This window comes from Balaenoptera acutorostrata, chromosome 3 (assembly GCF_949987535.1).
Source record: "Balaenoptera acutorostrata chromosome 3, mBalAcu1.1, whole genome shotgun sequence".
NCBI lineage: Eukaryota > Metazoa > Chordata > Mammalia > Artiodactyla > Balaenopteridae > Balaenoptera > Balaenoptera acutorostrata.
The window spans coordinates 119,161,647-119,178,810 of NC_080066.1; the positions used below are offsets into that span (position 1 = coordinate 119,161,647).

General features: G+C 34.9%; 1 protein-coding gene across 11 annotated transcripts in view; it reads left to right on the forward strand.

Annotated features, from left to right (window-relative positions):
• Positions 1-17,164, forward strand: part of MIPOL1 (mirror-image polydactyly 1) — a 336,113-nt gene that overhangs the window by 121,717 nt on the left and 197,232 nt on the right. The window lies entirely within an intron of this gene.

Genomic DNA, 17,164 nt, shown 5'->3' on the forward strand with positions numbered 1-17,164 from the left:
CATTTTCACAATGTTGATTCTTCCAATCCAAGAACATGGTATATCTCTCCATCTATTTGTATCATCTTTAATTTCTTTCATCAGTGTCTTATAATTTTCTGCATACAGGTATTTTGTCTCCTTAGGTAGGTTTATTCCTATATATTTTATTCTTTTTCTTGCAATGGTGAATGGGAGTGTTTTCTTAACTTCACTTTCAGATTTTTCATCATTAGTGTATAGGAATGCAAGAGATCTCTGTGCGTTAATTTTGTATCCTGCTACTTTACGAAATTCATTGATTAGCTCTAGTAGTTTTCTGGTAGCATCTTTAGGATTCTCTATGTATAGTATCATGTCATCTGCAAACAGTGACAGCTTTACTTCTTCTTTTCCAATTTGGATTACTTTTATTTATTTTTCTTCTCTGATTGCTGTGGCTAAAACTTCCAAAACTATGTTGAATAATAGTCGTGAGAGTGAGCAACCTTGTCTTGTTCCTGATCTTAGTGGAAATGGTTTCAGTTTTTCTCCATTGAGGACGATGTTGGCTGTGGGTTTGTCATATATGGCCTTTATTATGTTGAGGAAAGTTCCGTCTATGCCTACTTTCTGCAGGGCTTTTATCATAAATGGGTGTTGAATTTTGTCAAAAGCTTTCTCTGCATCTATTGAGATGATCATATGGTTTTTCTCCTTCAGTTTGTTAATATGGTGTATCACGTTGATTCATTTGTGTATATTGAAGAATCCTTGCATTCCTGGAGTAAACCCCACTTGATCATGGTGTATGATCCTTTTAAAGTGCTGTTGGATTCTGTTTGCTAGTATTTTGTTGAGGATTTTTGCATCTATGTTCATCAGTGATATTGGCCTCTAGTTTTCTTTCTTTGTAACATCTTTGTCTGGTTTTGGTATCAGGGTGATGGTGGCCTCGTAGAATGAGTTGGGGAGTGTTCCTCCCTCTGCAATATTTTGGAAGAGTTTGAGAAGGATAGGTGTTAGCTCTTCTCTAAATGTTTGATAGAATTTGCCTGTGAAGCCATCTGGTCCTGGGCTTTTGTTTGTTGGAAGATTTTTAATCACAGTTTCAATTTCAGTGCTTGTGATTGGTCTGTTCATATTTTCTATTTCTTCCTGGTTCAGTCTCGGCAGGTTGTGTGTTTCTAAGAATTTGTCCATTTCTTCCAGGTTGTCCATTTTATTGGCATATAGTTACTTGTAGTAATCTCTCATGATCCTTTGTATTTCTGCAGTGTCAGTTGTTACTTCTCCTTTTTCATTTCTAATTCTGTTGATTTGAGTCTTCTCCCTTTTTTTCTTGGTGAGTCTGGCTAATGGTTTATCAATTTTGTTTACCTTCTCAAAGAACCAGCTTTTAGATTTATTGATCTTTGCTATCATTTCCTTCATTTCTTTTTGATTTATTTCTGATCTTATCTTTATGATTTCTTTCCTCCTGCTAACTTTGGGGGTTTTTTGTTCTTCTTTCTCTAATTGCTTTAGGTGCAAGGTTAGGTTGTTTATTTGATATGTTTCCTGTTTCTTAAGGTAGGATTGTATTGCTATAAACTTCCCTCTTAGAACTGCTTTTGCTGCATCCCATAGGTTTTGGGTCATCGTGTCTCCATTGTCATTTGTTTCTAGGTATTTTTTGATTTCCCCTTTGATCTCTTCAGTGATCACTTTGTTTTTAAGTAGTGTATTGTTTAGCCTCCATGTGTTTGTATTTTTAACAGATCTTTTCCTGTAATTGATATCTAGTCTCATAGCGTTGTGGTCGGAAAAGATACTTGATATGATTTCAATTTTCTTAAATTTACCAAGGCTTGATTTGTGACCCAAGATATGATCTATCCTGGAGAGTGTTCCATGAGCACTTGAGAAAAATGTGTATTCTGTTGTTTTTGGGTGGAATGTCCTATAAATATCAATTAAGTCCATCTTGTTTAATGTATCATTTAAAGCTTGTGTTTCCTTATTTGTTTTCATTTTAGATGATCTTTCCGTTGGTGAAAGTGGGGTGTTAAAGTCCCCTACTATGATTGTGTTACTGTCATTTTCTCCTTTTATGGCTGTTAGTATTTGCCTTATGTATTTAGGTGCTCCTATGTTGGGTGCATAAATATTTACAATTGTTATATCTTCTTTTTGGATCGATCCCTTGATCATTATGTAGTGTCCTTCTTTGTCTCTTGTAATAGTCTTTATTTTAAAGTCTATTTTGTCTAATATGAGAATTGCTACTCCAGCTTTCTTTTGATTTCCATTTGCCTGGAATATCTTTTTCCATTCCCTCACTTCCAGTCTGTATGTGTCCCTAGGTCTGAAGTGGGTCTCTTGTAGACAGCATATATATGGGTCTTGTTTTTGTATCCATTCAGCCAGTCTGTGTCTTTTGGTGGGAGCATTTAATCCATTTACATTTAAGGTAATTATCGATATGTATGTTCCTATTCCCATTTTCTTAAATGTTTTGAGTTTGTTATTGTAGGTGTTTTCCTTCTCTTGTGTTTCTTGCCTAGAGAAGTTCCTTTAGCATTTGTTGTAAAGGTGGTTTTGTGGTGCTGAACTCTCTCAGCTTTTTTTTTTTTTTTTTTTAAAGAGTTAATCATGCCTCGTTTTATTTATTTATTTATTTATTTATTTATTTATTTATTTATTTATTTTTGACTGTGCTGGGTCTTTGGTTCGTGCGAGGGCTTTCTCCAGTTGCGGCAAGTGGGGGCCACTCTTCATCGCGGTGCGGGGACCGCTCTTCATCGCGGTGCGCGGGCCTTTCACTATCGCGGCCCCTCCCGTCGCGGGGCACAGGCTCCAGAAGCGCAGGCTCAGCAGCCGTGGCTCACGGGCCCAGCCGCTCCGCGGCATGTGGGATCCTCCCAGACCAGGGCTCGAACCCGTGTCTCCTGCATTAGCAGGCAGATTCTCAACCACTGCGCCACCAGGGAAGCCCACTCTCTCAGCTTTTGCTTCTCTGTAAAGGTTTTAATTCTGCATCAAATCTGAATGAGATCCTTGCTGGGTAGAGTAATCTTGGTTGTAGGTTTTTCTCCTTCATCACTTTAAATATGTCCTGCCACTCCCTTCTTGCAGAGTTTCTGCTGAAAGATCAGCTGTTAACCTTATGGGGATTCCCTTGTGTGTTATTTGTTGTTTTTCCCTTGCTGTTTTTTATATGTTTTCTTTATATTTAATTTTTGATAGTTTGATTAATATGTGTCTTGGCGTGTTTCTCCTTGGATTTATCCTGTATGGGACTCTCTGTGCTTCCGGGAGTTGATTAACTATTTCCTTTCCCATATTAGGGAAGTTTTCAACTATGATCTCTTCAAATATTTTCTCAGTCCCTTTCTTTTTCTCTTCTTCTGGGACCCCTATAATTTGAATGTTGGTGCATTTAATGTTGTCCCAGAGGTCTCTGAGACTGTCCTCAGTTCTTTTCATTCTTTTTTTCTTTATTCTGCTCTGCAGTAGTCATTTCCACTATTTTATCTTCCCGGTCACTTATCCGTTCTTTTGCCTCAGTTATTCTGCTATTGATCCCTTCTAGAGTATTTTTAATTTCATTTATTGTGGTGTTCATCGTTGCTTGGTTCCTCTTTAGTTCTTCTAGGTCCTTGTTAAATGTTTCTTGCATTTTGTCTATTTCCAAGATTTTGGATTATCTTTACTATCATTATTCTGAATTCTTTTTCAGGTAGACTGCCTATTTCCTCTTCATTTGTTAGGTCTGGTGTGTTTTAACCTTGCTCTTTCATTTTCTGTGTGTTTTTCTGTCTTCTCATTTTGCTTATCTTACTGTGTTTGGTGTCTCCTTTTCACACCTGCAGGTTCGTAGTTCCCATTGTTTTTGGTGTCTGTCTCCAGTGACTAAGGTTGGTTCAGTGGGTTGTGTAGGCTTCCTGGTGGAGGGGACTAGTGCCTGTGTTCTGGTGGATGATTCTGGATCTTGTCTTTCTGGTGGGCAGGTCCACGTCTGGTGCTGTGTTTTGGGGTGTCTGTGGCCTTATTATGGTTTTAGGCAGCCTCTCTGCTAATGCATGGGGCTGTGTTCCTGTCTTGCTAGTTGTTTGGCATAGGGTGTCCAGCACTGTAGCTTGCTGGTCGTTGAGAGAAGCTGGGTCTTGGTGTTAAGATGGAGATCTCTGGGAGATTTTCGCCGTTTGGTGTTACATGGAGCTGGGAGGTCTCTTGTGGACCAGTGTCCTGAAGTTGGCTCTCCCACCTCAGAGGCACAGCCCTGATGCCTGGCTGGAGCACCAAGAGCCTTTCATCCATACAGCTCAGAATAAAAGGGAGAAAAAATAGAAAGAAAGAAAGAGGATAAAATAAAATAAAGTTATTAAAAAAATAATTATTAAGAAAAAAATTTTTTAAGTAAAAAAAAAAAACCAAAAACAAACAAAAAAAATTGGACGGACATAACCCTAGGACAAATGGTGAAAGCAAAGCTATACAGACAAAATCTCACACAGAAGTATACACATACACACTCACAAAAAGAGAAAAAGGGGAAAAAATAATATATCTTGCTCCCAAAGTCCACCTCCTTAATTTGGGATGATTCGTTGTTTATTCAGGTATTCCACAGATGCAGGGTACATCAGGTTGACTGTGGAGCTTTAATCCGCTGCTTCTGAGGCTGCTTGGAGAGATTTCCCTTTCTCTTCTTTGTTCGCACAGCTCCCGGGGTTCAGCTTTGGATTTGGCCCCGCCTCTGCGTGTAGGTCGCCTGAGGGCGTCTGTTCTTCGCTCAGACAGGACGTCCCCCGACATTTTCTTATGAAATATTTTCGACATATGGCAGAGTTGTAAGAATTTTACAGTGAATATCTATTTACTTACCACCTGGAATCTATTGTTAATATTTTGCTAAGCCTGATTTATTACATTATCTCTGTGTTATCCATCCTTTCCTCTATCCATCAGTTTATCTCACTCACTTAATGCATTTCAGTTAATGCAGGCATCAGTACTTTGGCCTTTGAATTCTTCAGCATAGCATGTAATTAGTTATCACCCCAGAATTTTCCCTCATGATCTTTCAAGTTAATCCATGCCCCTACCATTCCCCAATAGCAATCACTAATCTGATATTTTACATCATTAATTAGTTTTACTTTTTCTGAAAAGTTATATGCTTGAGATCTCAATATACCTAAGATGATCACATTTATTTGTGTCTTATATTCTTGTGCAGGTAAGAAATATGTATTTTTCTAATCTTGCATCTTGCTGTTAAGGACTGATTTTTTTTTTCTTAAGATTTTCTTCATCTTTTTGAAGTAGATGTAGGATTTCTGTTATTCTTTTTCTGTGCTAATTCCTGTGGGTCATTCTGTTAGAATGATGACTATGCATTTCAGCATATCAATCCTAAAGGTCTACGTATAGTTTTGCCATCTTAAGATATCAAAATCTGAAATTATTTCCGTAAAAATTAGTCTTCACCAGCACTGTAACTAATACTTTAAAAAATATAATAGACTGTATTAAGTACACAATACCATTTTCTTTGATATATTGTTATTCGATGTAATAGTAAACCCATCCTTATTTTCCAGAAGAAGCAGTGTTGGGTAAGATTGCAAGGAGTGTGAATTTAAACCATGAACAGGTTTGATAATTAGTAGAAGTCTCTAAGTATTGAGGAGCCTGTATTATAAACTTTTTGGTGTGAAAGCCATCTTTATTCTAAAGACTGTGAAGTTTTTTGTATAAGTTACAAATTTATCATTTTTAAATTCCCAAATTTTGTAGTAGTATTCTTGGAAAACTACTTGATAGTTTCATAAACTGCCATTTGGGCACAAAAATTCAAATTGCTGTGGTTTTGTTTCTTCAGTACTTTTCTGATTTCATAAGGAAAGATTTCAGTTAACATCTTGGTGGATTATATTTCTGCTAAATTTTATCTTCAAAAACACAATTATATGCAACCAAATATCTAGTAAAATTATTTGACTTGCTTACACAAGTATTGCAGGAGGAACATAAAGATATCTGAATATATCAGTCACCACAAAATATATGTCTTTAGTCCAAAGTATCAGGACACTTTAAAATAAAACTTGTATTCTCAACATCAAGGCCTCCACTCTTTTGAAAATGACTCTGTGGCTGTTCTTGTACATTTGCCTAAAGGTTTGTTTGATTAATTGCTACTTGACTCATCTATCATAGTACTAAGCTCTGGGATCACCAAAGATCAGATTCCCAAACCACCTCCTAGAATTAATTTAAATATCTAATGTCGATACTTTGCAATGATTCAGGGGGTAATGGTTTTCATTGTTACTAATAGCCTGTTTCAGTATTAGAAACCCTTGAAAAAAATTCCAAATTTATATATTAACTCATTGTTAATATTATTTAACCTTTGTGGTAAAAAATTATAATAATGTTATTAGTAGGTGAAAATATATAATAAAATATACTTTTAAATTATAATTTATCTGGAAACTTTTTCAATAAATATATCTATAAATCATAAATACATTTCTAGATCTTCATGAGTGTTATTTTGCTTTAGTGATCATTGGAAATTGAGAGTTTTTCGCTATTAGTATGTTTACTTTTTATTTACAGTTTTTATTTCAGATAAAACTTACACACAAATGAAATACATAAATATTAAGTCACCAATTTGACAAGTTTTGACAAATACACCCACACGACCACATCCCTATAAAGATATAGAACATTTCCGTATCCCAAGAATGTCCCCTCATTTATTTCCCTTCCCTACCAATCACGCCTGCCCCACCCAAACAACTTTTCTGTTTTTAACCACAGATTTATTTTGCTTATTCTAGAACTTCATTCAGTGGATTATACAGTGACAGCAAAATATTTATGATATTCATCCATGTTGCTCTTTGTATCAGTAGTTCTTTCCTTTTTGTTGATAAGTAGTATTCCATTGTGTATAAACTTACATTTCTTATTCATTTTCCTGTTGATGGAACAGGAAACTTGAATTTGTCCAGTTTTTGTCCCTTATGACTAAGGCTACTATGAGAATTCTTGTACAAGTCTTTTTGTGGACGTAAGTTTTCATTCTCTTGGTTAAAAACCTAAAAGTGGAATTGCTGGGTCGCAAATTGTTCACTGAAGTTGTTGTATCATTTTACAGTCTCAGCAGCAATTTATGGAAGTTCTGATTGATCCATATACTCACCAACAATTGTCAGTATTTTTAATTATAATTATTTTATTCGGTGTCTAGTAATATATATATCATTGTGGTTCTAATTCACATCTCCCAATGACTAATAATGTTGAACACTTTTTTATGTGCTTATCGATCATTTATATATCTTCCTTTTTGAACATCCGTTCAAGTCTTTTGCCTATCTTTTAATAGGGTGATTTGACTTTTTATTGATTTGTAGGTGTTCTTTGTATATTCTAGATAAAGTCAGTTGTCAGATATATGTAGTAAAAATATTTTCTCCTAGTCTTTTCTTGTTTATTCATTTTCTTAATTTTATATTCTGATGGACAGAGGTTTTCAATTTTGATGAAGTCTGATATATCAGTATTTTAATATACCTTGTCTAAGAAATGTTTACTCTCCCCAAGATCACAAAGATATTGTCCGTGTTTTCCTCTACAAGCTTTATTGTTTTAGTTTTTACTTTTAATCAGTGATTTACTTAGAGTTAACTGTTGTGTATAGTATAAGATTCAGGATCATTTTCTGAACAAGTTAATATTCAGTTGTTCCAGCACTACTTGTTGAAAAGGTGGTTTTTTACCCCATTGAATGGCTTTGGTGTCATTTTTTTGAAAATTAAGTGACCATATATATCTATTTATGGACATACTATTCTATTTTAATGATCTATTTTTCTATGCTTATGCCAATGCCACACTGCATTGATTGCTGTAAATTTTGATGTTAGGCATTGAAAGTCCTCCAACTTTGTTCTTTTTTAAGGTTGTTTTTGTTATTATAGATTCTTTGTATTTTCCTACAAATATTAAAATCAGATTTTCAATTTCTATAAAAAGCCTGGTGGGATTATGATTAGATTGTGTTGAATCAGTAGATCATTGGAGTGGAGGGGGATTGACATCTTAACAGTTTTCAGTTTGTTTTTTTTTAAATCCATGGTATTTCTCACAATCTTCTTGATATTAATAATGCACCACATGGTTTAAATTTAAGAATCTTAAAACAGTAAAATTTCACTTGCCTTCATCCTTTTGATATATTGACATATATTTTTATATTTATTTTGATTCAAATAATAAATTGTCCTTTAAAGAAATTATGAGAATTAAAAGTATACTCTTCTATGTTTATCCATCATTGATTTTAGATACTCTCTGTTTCTTCATGTTGGAATGAATTTTCCTTTTTTGTTATTTTCCCTAACTTGAATAACATCTTTTAGCCCTTCCTTCCCTCTCCCTCCCTCCCTCCCTCCTTCCTTCTTTCCTTCCTTCCTTTTTCCTTTCTCTCTCTCTCTCTTTCTCTTCTCTAATATACATGTGCTCTTGTTTAGTTCAGTTCTCATTTATCTACATGTATCTTTATTTAACCCTCATTTTTTAAGGACATAGTCACTAGATATAGATGGATATAATACATAAGATGGCTATGAGATGCCCCAAGGGGTCTCCTGTATTCTAGATATATTCCTCCTTACCTCCATTGTATAGTAGCAACTCTATTTCCCCTGGGTAGTCAGGATTAGTTACCCCAGCCAGTACATTAACCTTCTTCCTTACATATTGATTCAGAGGCATGAGGAGCCCTAAGTGACCAGGTAACAGTTTCAACTTCCAGTTTAATGGAATTTTTGTTATGTCACTAGGTGGAAGTTTTTCTCCCTTTGGAACTAAGACCTCTGGATTAACAGAATCTCAGTTTGCAGAGATGGGAAGCAAAAATCTTGCTATTGGATCACTATGGGTAATAATGAATGAAGCCACTCCCATTTCAACCCCTTGATTCCTGGACCTGTGAATATTGGCTGTGGATGAAAAAGTACTATATATTGGATTCTGGTTTAGAGCATATACAGTGTCATGGAGAACCTTGTCCTAGCCCCACCAGGTATTGCCACATATCTGGCACTATAATCAAGTCTTCAAAAATCCATTCCACTGTTTTATCAAGCTAGGTGCATCAGGATGATGTGGAACTTGGTAAGATCAGTGTTCATGAGCATGAGCATATTGCGACACTTCATGTGCTATGAAGTGAGTTCCTTGATAAGAACAATGCTGTGTGGAATCTCATGGTGATATGTAAGGCAGTCTGTAAGTCCATGGATGGCTGTTTTTGTATAAACATTGCATTCAGGGAAGCAAATCCATATCCGGACAAAGTGTTTATTCCAGTAAGAACAGTAAAGAGCAGTTTTGGTAAGAAGGTAGGAGAATGAAAGTTTGTGATCCAAGAGAAGAGTTTCAGAGTTAAGGATTAAAGAGGACTAAGGAGAGGATATGGCTGGGGTTATTGTTTGAAGGTAATTTTATTGGAATAAATGAGTCAAGAAATTGTGAGGCTAGAGTGTTGTATGGGTGATTCTTGCCTTTTTGTCTAGAATATTGACAAGAAAACAAATGTTTTAATGTGGGAAAGTAACCTTTGTTGTCAAATCACAGTGGTACAGATGAGAAGCAAGTCATCCAAATCAGTGCTTCTCAAACTGTCTGTGGTGAAAACCAGTTTAAAAAAAACGTTTTTCCAATGCGTTATGGACCACTACTTTTATAACAAAATAAAAATGACTTATCAAAAAATGAAACGAAGAAATATATAGACATGCAAGATTCAAGCAAACATTCTTTTAATGAGTTCAAAACCATAAAGTTTGCTCTGTGAAATTCCTATAAAATGTTTAATTGCTTCTTCTGAATTTTAGTACTAGCTTCATGGCAGTATCAGTTTCGGACCACTACTAGCCCGTGGGCCACACATTATGAATGGATAACAGAAATTTCAAAAGTGAAAAGGTTGTTTAATGAAGGATTAGTGGACTGGAAATGACAATTGAGAACCAGGAAAAAATACATGTCCTTTTTTTCTGCCTCTGAAGTAACAGTATATGAAAGAAGAGTATGCTGTACTAGAGAGGGTGTAGATGAAAGTGTCACTGGAAGTGAGGTGGTTTTTTATTGAGCTGAGGAAATAAAGGGATTAAGCTTAAGAATGTATGGAAGTATCTTGGCAATGAAAAAAGTACTTCCAAAGTCCATAATGCCAAAAGTACAAGGAGGGTAGGTAAGAGAAAGAACTAAGCCAGAAGCGAATTCAAGTTTTAGTTGACTTTAGGGAGCTGAATATAATGTAGACTTATTTTTCACTGAGATTGCTCTTAAGTTAATCACTGCTAAATAGTTTGGATGATGTTCCTGGCTTTGCATATGCATATTAATAAAACAGTTTCAAGAACATTTAAACAGTTTTTTTAAATAGGTGAAATGGGGAATTCCCTGGTGGTCCAGTGGTTAGGACCCTGTGCTTCCACTGCACGGGGCATGGGTTTGATCCCTGGTTGGGGAACTAATATCCTGCAAGCCACATGGCGTGGCCAAATAAACAAATAAAAATAGGTGAAATGATTGACTCCATTGAAAAACTAGAAAGTGTCCTGAGAATTGTCCCACGTTTCCAAAGCATTTCTTATAGTAGTCACTAAATCAGTCCACAAGTATTTACTGGTTTCCTATGGAGAACACTAGTTATATTTACATATTCAAAGATAATTAGTCTTATCTCTCAAAGAGAATAACTTTTATATAATTTTCAACTTGTTGATACTTTTCTTTATCACACAATTTTTTAGTTTTTATCCTGTTGTAATCTTAGAAGTTGGAGTGGCTTCTGTTAGGATTTAACAACGTTTGGACAGCACACATTATAAAAGAAGAAAATTAAGAATGAGCACTTCAGTGATTGACAGCTCTATTGAGATTACAACATTTATAATAGCAAACAAAGTTTTCAAACCAAGAGGAGGAGGCATCTGATTCCACGAATACGATAACTGAAAAAAGAGCTTAATAAACTATTAAACTGTGGCTATCATCCGGTGCATACTAATACTATTTCCTGAACTCTGCCTTGTGTTTTACAATAGTATAAGAAACATCTCTATTATTTTGTGCAATAACTGCCAACTTAGCATTTAGGTTATACTGTTGTTTGTTTGTGGATTTGGAGAAAATCCATTGAAGTTTACTTAAGAACCAGTTCATTACAATGGTATTATTTACTGAATTTTGTTTTCCTGACCATTAGCTACCTACAAGGTTCAGTATTACAAGGTTATAACTGTACAAAAAGGATCACAGTACCATATCCTAGTCGTGGCATTAGCCAGAGAAGTAAAGTCATCATGTTAGAAATAAATGCCTTTGCAGCACTGAAGAGATTATAGAAATTGAATAAGCTAGATTAGATCTTTTATGTAGTAATTTTATAGTTATCTTTATTTTAATTATTTCAGTTATAAAATATTGTTATACTATTCATTATTTCTGGTTATTCCTATTAAACTAGAAATGCAGTACTTTTCTGATATAATTCATAACAAAACAAAAATTCAAAGCAGTTCTAGAGTTTTTATTATTGAAATTGAAGAAGTGTTATTAACTTTGAATTGTAACTTTTTAAAATTAATTAATTAATTTATTTATTGGCTGCGTTGGGTCTTCGTTGCTGTGTGTGGGCTTTCTCTAGTTGTGGCGAGCGGGGGCTACTCTTTGTTGCAGTGAGCAGGCTTCTCATTATGGTGGCTTCTCGTTGCAGAGCACGGGCTCTAGGCACGTGGGCTTCAGTAATTGTGGCTGGTGAGCTCTGTAGTTGTGGCTCACGGGCTCCAGAACGCAGACTCAGTAGTTGTGGCGCAGGGGCTTAGCTGCTCCGCGGCATGTGGGATCTTCCTGGACCAGGGCTCGAACCTGTGTCCCCTGCATTAGCAGGTGGATTCTTAACCACTGTGCCACCAGGGAAGTCCCTGTAACTTTTAATTTAATGACTAGAATTGTAATCTCAAATCTATTTAAGATTTTAGGTGATCATCCTAAAACATCTGGAAAGTACAAACCAACTTTTCTTAAATTTTATATAAACACATTTCTAATTCAATTTTAATGTATTAAGTAATTATGAATCCATATAATTAATAATTATTGACATAATTAACAATTCATACATTAGATGTGAGATATAATAGCCTCGGTGTTAGATTGCCATTTTCTTTTTATTAGACCTGAAGGCTACCCCAGCAGATTGAGATCCTGAGAAGCTGTGGGTATGGTGGGAGGGGTGCCTCGTCCCAGCACAGCAGATACTACTGAAATCAAGGGACTCTGTGGCTTTTATTTTTCTCCCTTCTTCATTTTTTGGGCAACATGTTTAGATTACTCCCTTGGATTTATCAGCCTACTCTTCCCTTTTTTAATTCCCAGAACAATGTACCATAATACACAGCCAGTTAGAATACACAGCCAGAGAATTAGGATGCTGGGCAAGAGAGCTCAGAGAGGGGTAGGTTGAATGGACAAATGATAAGTTAGTTTTGGCTTACTTTTTTATTCAGGGCAGTATTACTTGCATTTTTAATCTCTTAGTTTCTTATGTTATTAACAGCTCAAGTGTTGGTAATCATTTCTAGATATGTTCTAATTAAAATCCAGAAAAGGTAATTTCATAACTCTCCACTTCAGTAATCACATTTGGTAGGTCAGCAGTGTCTAGTTATTAGAAGCTAAGTAAATACTATTACTAATTTACTTTTAGTTTACTCATAATTCAGTAATTATTATCATTTACATATTATTGCAAAACCTGGGGAGAAATTTCTACTAAGGAAATGTTTAGGAATTTATGTACATAATTTCATTTTCTGTTGACTATTATAGAAAATAACCAGTTTTACAGATATTAGGAAAAGATATATTGAAAGTTATAGGAAATTGGAAGGGAAGAGTTTCATTGGGTGTTAAGTCAGTTTGAAATAAATGAAAACTTATCATTCCAGTCTATACTGCAGGAACCTTTTCCTTATTAGGGAAAAATTGCTTTTGGTCCCTTGAAAAGCAATAGAGACTTCTTGTCATGTCAGAGTAATTATTACCAATCTTGTGTTCCCTCAAAAAAACAATTATAAAATTGGAAAAAAATGTGTGAACAACAGGCTGCTTGGGAATGCACAGAGGTGAGCTCAATGATTTCCCTGTATTGTGCCTGGGAGTTACTCTTGCTGACTCAGGAAGGTAGAACTCAGGCAGAGCAGTGGTCTTGCTGCACTAAAAAAGAAAAAAATTAAGTCCAGGTATTTGAAATAGCTGAAACTTGCAGGAGATGATATTAGATCAGAGGAAACTATGCCCATATGTTTGGAGGGAGGCTAGAGTGGAAACACCAGGTATCTGTGTTTATTCACCTTCAGTCCTTGTCCAAGACTTCTGCAGTGCATGCACAGGGCTTGCACACAAGTGGTTTAAAAGCACTGCCAGAGTACTGTGAGTTAAAAGAAGTAAGTCCATTGCTGAGAACCTTGGTCATTCAATTGATTCTTCCTTGGGTTAAGGACCAAGCCTGAATGCAATGCTGTTTAATAGAACATTCAACAATAATGGAAATGTCTCTGCATTGTTCAGTTTGGTAGCCATGGACTACATTTGGTTCTTGAGCACTTTAAATGTGGCTAGTGCAAAAGAATAATTTATTTTAAATTTTATTTTGTTTTAATTAATGTATACTTAAATCTTAATAGCCACATGTGCCTTCTGGCTACCATATCAGACAGAGCAGCGCTAGGTTAAGAGTCACGCCCTAGGATTAAGTTCAAAACTGGAATAGACCTCAGATAAATTATAAAAATAAATTTGATGGGTGCAAAGGAATCCAGCAATAACTTAACTCTTTACTAGAGGAAAAATCCGCATTCTTCAAATAAAGACAACATAATCTAGGTACCTTACAATGAACCACCTGCAATGACCAGCATATAATTAAAAATACTAGAAGCAGATAAATGTGACCCACAGTCCAGAGAAAATATAGTCAACAGAAACAAGTCTTGACATACCTCAATATGTCAGAAATTGCAGAAACGTACTTTGAAGAAGTTATTCTAAGTTCCTTGAAAGATTTAAAGGAAAGGTGATCCCAATGAGTGAACTGATGGTAATATCAGCAAGGAAATGAGACTCTAGAAAGAGCTTAATTGTAAAGCTAAAATTGTAACACCTGTTATGAAAACTTCAGTGGACAAGCTTAATAACAGTTTAGAGACCATACAATGAAAGATTAGTGAACTTGAAGACAGATCTCTAGAATTTATCCAACCTGAAGAAAAGAGGAAAAAATGAAAATAAAAGAATACAACCTCAGTGATCTATGGAACAATATCAAGCAGTCTAACAATGTTTAACCTCCAAATATTTAGGGATATTCTAGATATCTTATTCTTGTTAATTTCTCATTTAGTTCCCTTGTGAGCAGAAATATACTCTGTGATTTCAGTCTTTTCAAATTTATTGTGATATATTTTAAGGTCCAGCATATAGTCTTTTTTTACTGTTCCTTTGAGAAGAATGTGTATTCTGCATTTGTTGATTGTTTTATAAATTTCACTTAGGTCAAAGTGAATGAAAAGTCAAGCCTTCTACAGTGTTAATGATTTTGTCTAGATTGTTTAGCAGTTACAGAGAGAACCAATTATGATTGCTGAATAGTATAAAAGAATGAAATTAGAGCAATCATGCTATCTGATTTCAAGACTTGCTCTAAAACTACAATAGTCAAGACTGTGCTTTGTGCATACACAAATCAGCGGAACAGTGTAGAGAGCCCAGAAACAGATCTCGTATATAGTCCCTAATTTTTTTTACATTTTAATAGCTTTATTGAGATTTACTTGCTATTCACACATTTAAAGTTACAATTCAGCATTTTTACTGTATTCACAGAGTTGTACATTCTCACAATTTTAGGATATTTTTATCAGCCCAAAAGAAACTCTATACCCATTATTAGTCATTCCCATTCATTCCACCAAAACAGCCCTCCACCAGCCCTAGGCAACCAGTAATCTAGTGTCTGTCTACATAGATTTACCTATTCTAGACATTTTATGTAATGGAATCATACAATATGTGGTCTTTTGTGACTAGCTTCTTTCACTTTGTATAATGCACTTAAAGTTCATCCATGTGGTAGCATGTATTAGTACTTTTATTGCTAAATTAATCCTTTTTAAATTGCCAAGTAATAATATGGATATACCACATTTTGTTATTCATTTGTCAGTTGATGGACATTTATTTCTGCTTTGTGTTTATTACAAGTAATTCTACTCTGAACATACATTTAAGGTTTTTGTGTGGACCTATATTTTCATTTCTCTTGGGTGTATATCTGAAAGTGGAATTTCTGGGTCATATGGCAACTCTATATTTAACATTTTGATGATTGTATTTCTCTTTTTGTGACTGGCTTATTTCACTTACTTAGCATGGTGTCCTCCATATTGTAGAATGTGTCAGAATTCCTTTATTTTGAAGGCTGAATAATATTCTGTTTTATGTATATACCACATTATATTTATCTGTTCATCCATCAATGGATACTTGGGTTGCCTCTGCCTTTTGGCTATTGTGAATAATGCTGCTGTGAACATGGTGTACAAATATATCTTGAGGCCCTGCTTTCAATTCTTTTGAGTATACACCCAGAAGTGGAATTGCTAGAATATGGTAATTCTATTTTTACTTTTTTAAGAAACTGTCATACTGTTATCCATAGTGGCTGCATCATTTTACATTCCCGTCAACAGTGCACAAGGCTTCCAATTTCCATATACTTACTGACACTTGTTGTTTTCTGGGGCTTTTTGTTTTATAATAGCCATCCTAATAGGTGTAAGGTAGTATATTATGTGGTTTTGATTTGTATTTCCATAATGATTAGTAAGGGTGAACATCTTTTCATATGTTTTTTGGCTGTTTTTGTATCTTCTTTGGAGAAATGTCTATTCAAGTTCTTTGCCCACTTTTTAATCAGGTTTGGTGTTTTTGTTTTTGAGTTATAGGAGTTATTTATGTATTCTAGATAGTAAACCTTTATCAGGTATGTGATTTACAGATATTTTCACCTGTTCCATGGGAGACATTTTTCAGTCTGTTGATTGTGTTCTTTGATGCACAAAAGTTCTTAATTTTGATGTCCAATTTATCTGTTTTGTCTTTTGTTGCCTGTGCTTTTGGTGTCATATCCAGGAAGTCATTGACAAACCCAGTATCCTGAACTTTTTCCCTTATGTTTTCTTCTAGGAGTTGTATAACTTTACCTCTTACATTTATTTAGGTCTTTGATCCATTTTGAGTTAATTTTGTATATGGTGTAAAGTAGAGGTCCAGCTTCATTATTCTACATGTGTATATCCAGTTTTCTCAGCACCATTTCTTGAAAAGACTGTCTTTTCCTCCATTGGATGGTCTTGATAACCTTGGGAAAAAAGTTTTCACCATATATACAAGGGTTTATTTCAAGGCTTTCTATTCTAATCCATTGGCCTACATGTCTGTCTTTATGCCAATGCCACACTCTTTTGATTATTGTGGCTTTGTAATAAGTTTTGAAATCAGGAAGTGTGAAGCCTCCATGTTATTGTTATGTTTTCTTGGTGGAGTAACCATTTTATCATATATTGTCCTTATTTGTCTTTTATACCAGGTTTTGACAAAGTCTGTTCTGCTCGATGTTAATAAAGCCACCCTTGCTCTCTATTGGCTACTATTTGCATGGAATATCTTTTTCAACCCATGCATGTCTTTAGATCTAAAGTTAGTCTCTTGTAGACAGCATATAGTTGGATTCTGGCTTTTTAATCCATTCTGTCAATCTTTGTCTTTTGATTGAGGAATTTAGTCTAGTTACATTTCAAGTAATAACTGATAGAAAAGGACTTACTATTGCCATTTTATTCATTGTTTTTGGTACATCTTATAGCTTCTTTGTCTCTCATTTCAACCCTTACTGCCTTCCTTTGTTTTCAGTTGATTTTTTATAGTGATGTGCTTTGATTCCCTTCTGATTTCCTCTTGTGTATATTCTGTAAATATTTTCTTTGTGGTTACACATAAAATATCCTAAAAGTTATAACAATCTGTTTTAAACTGATAACTTTAATCACATAAAAAACTATACTTC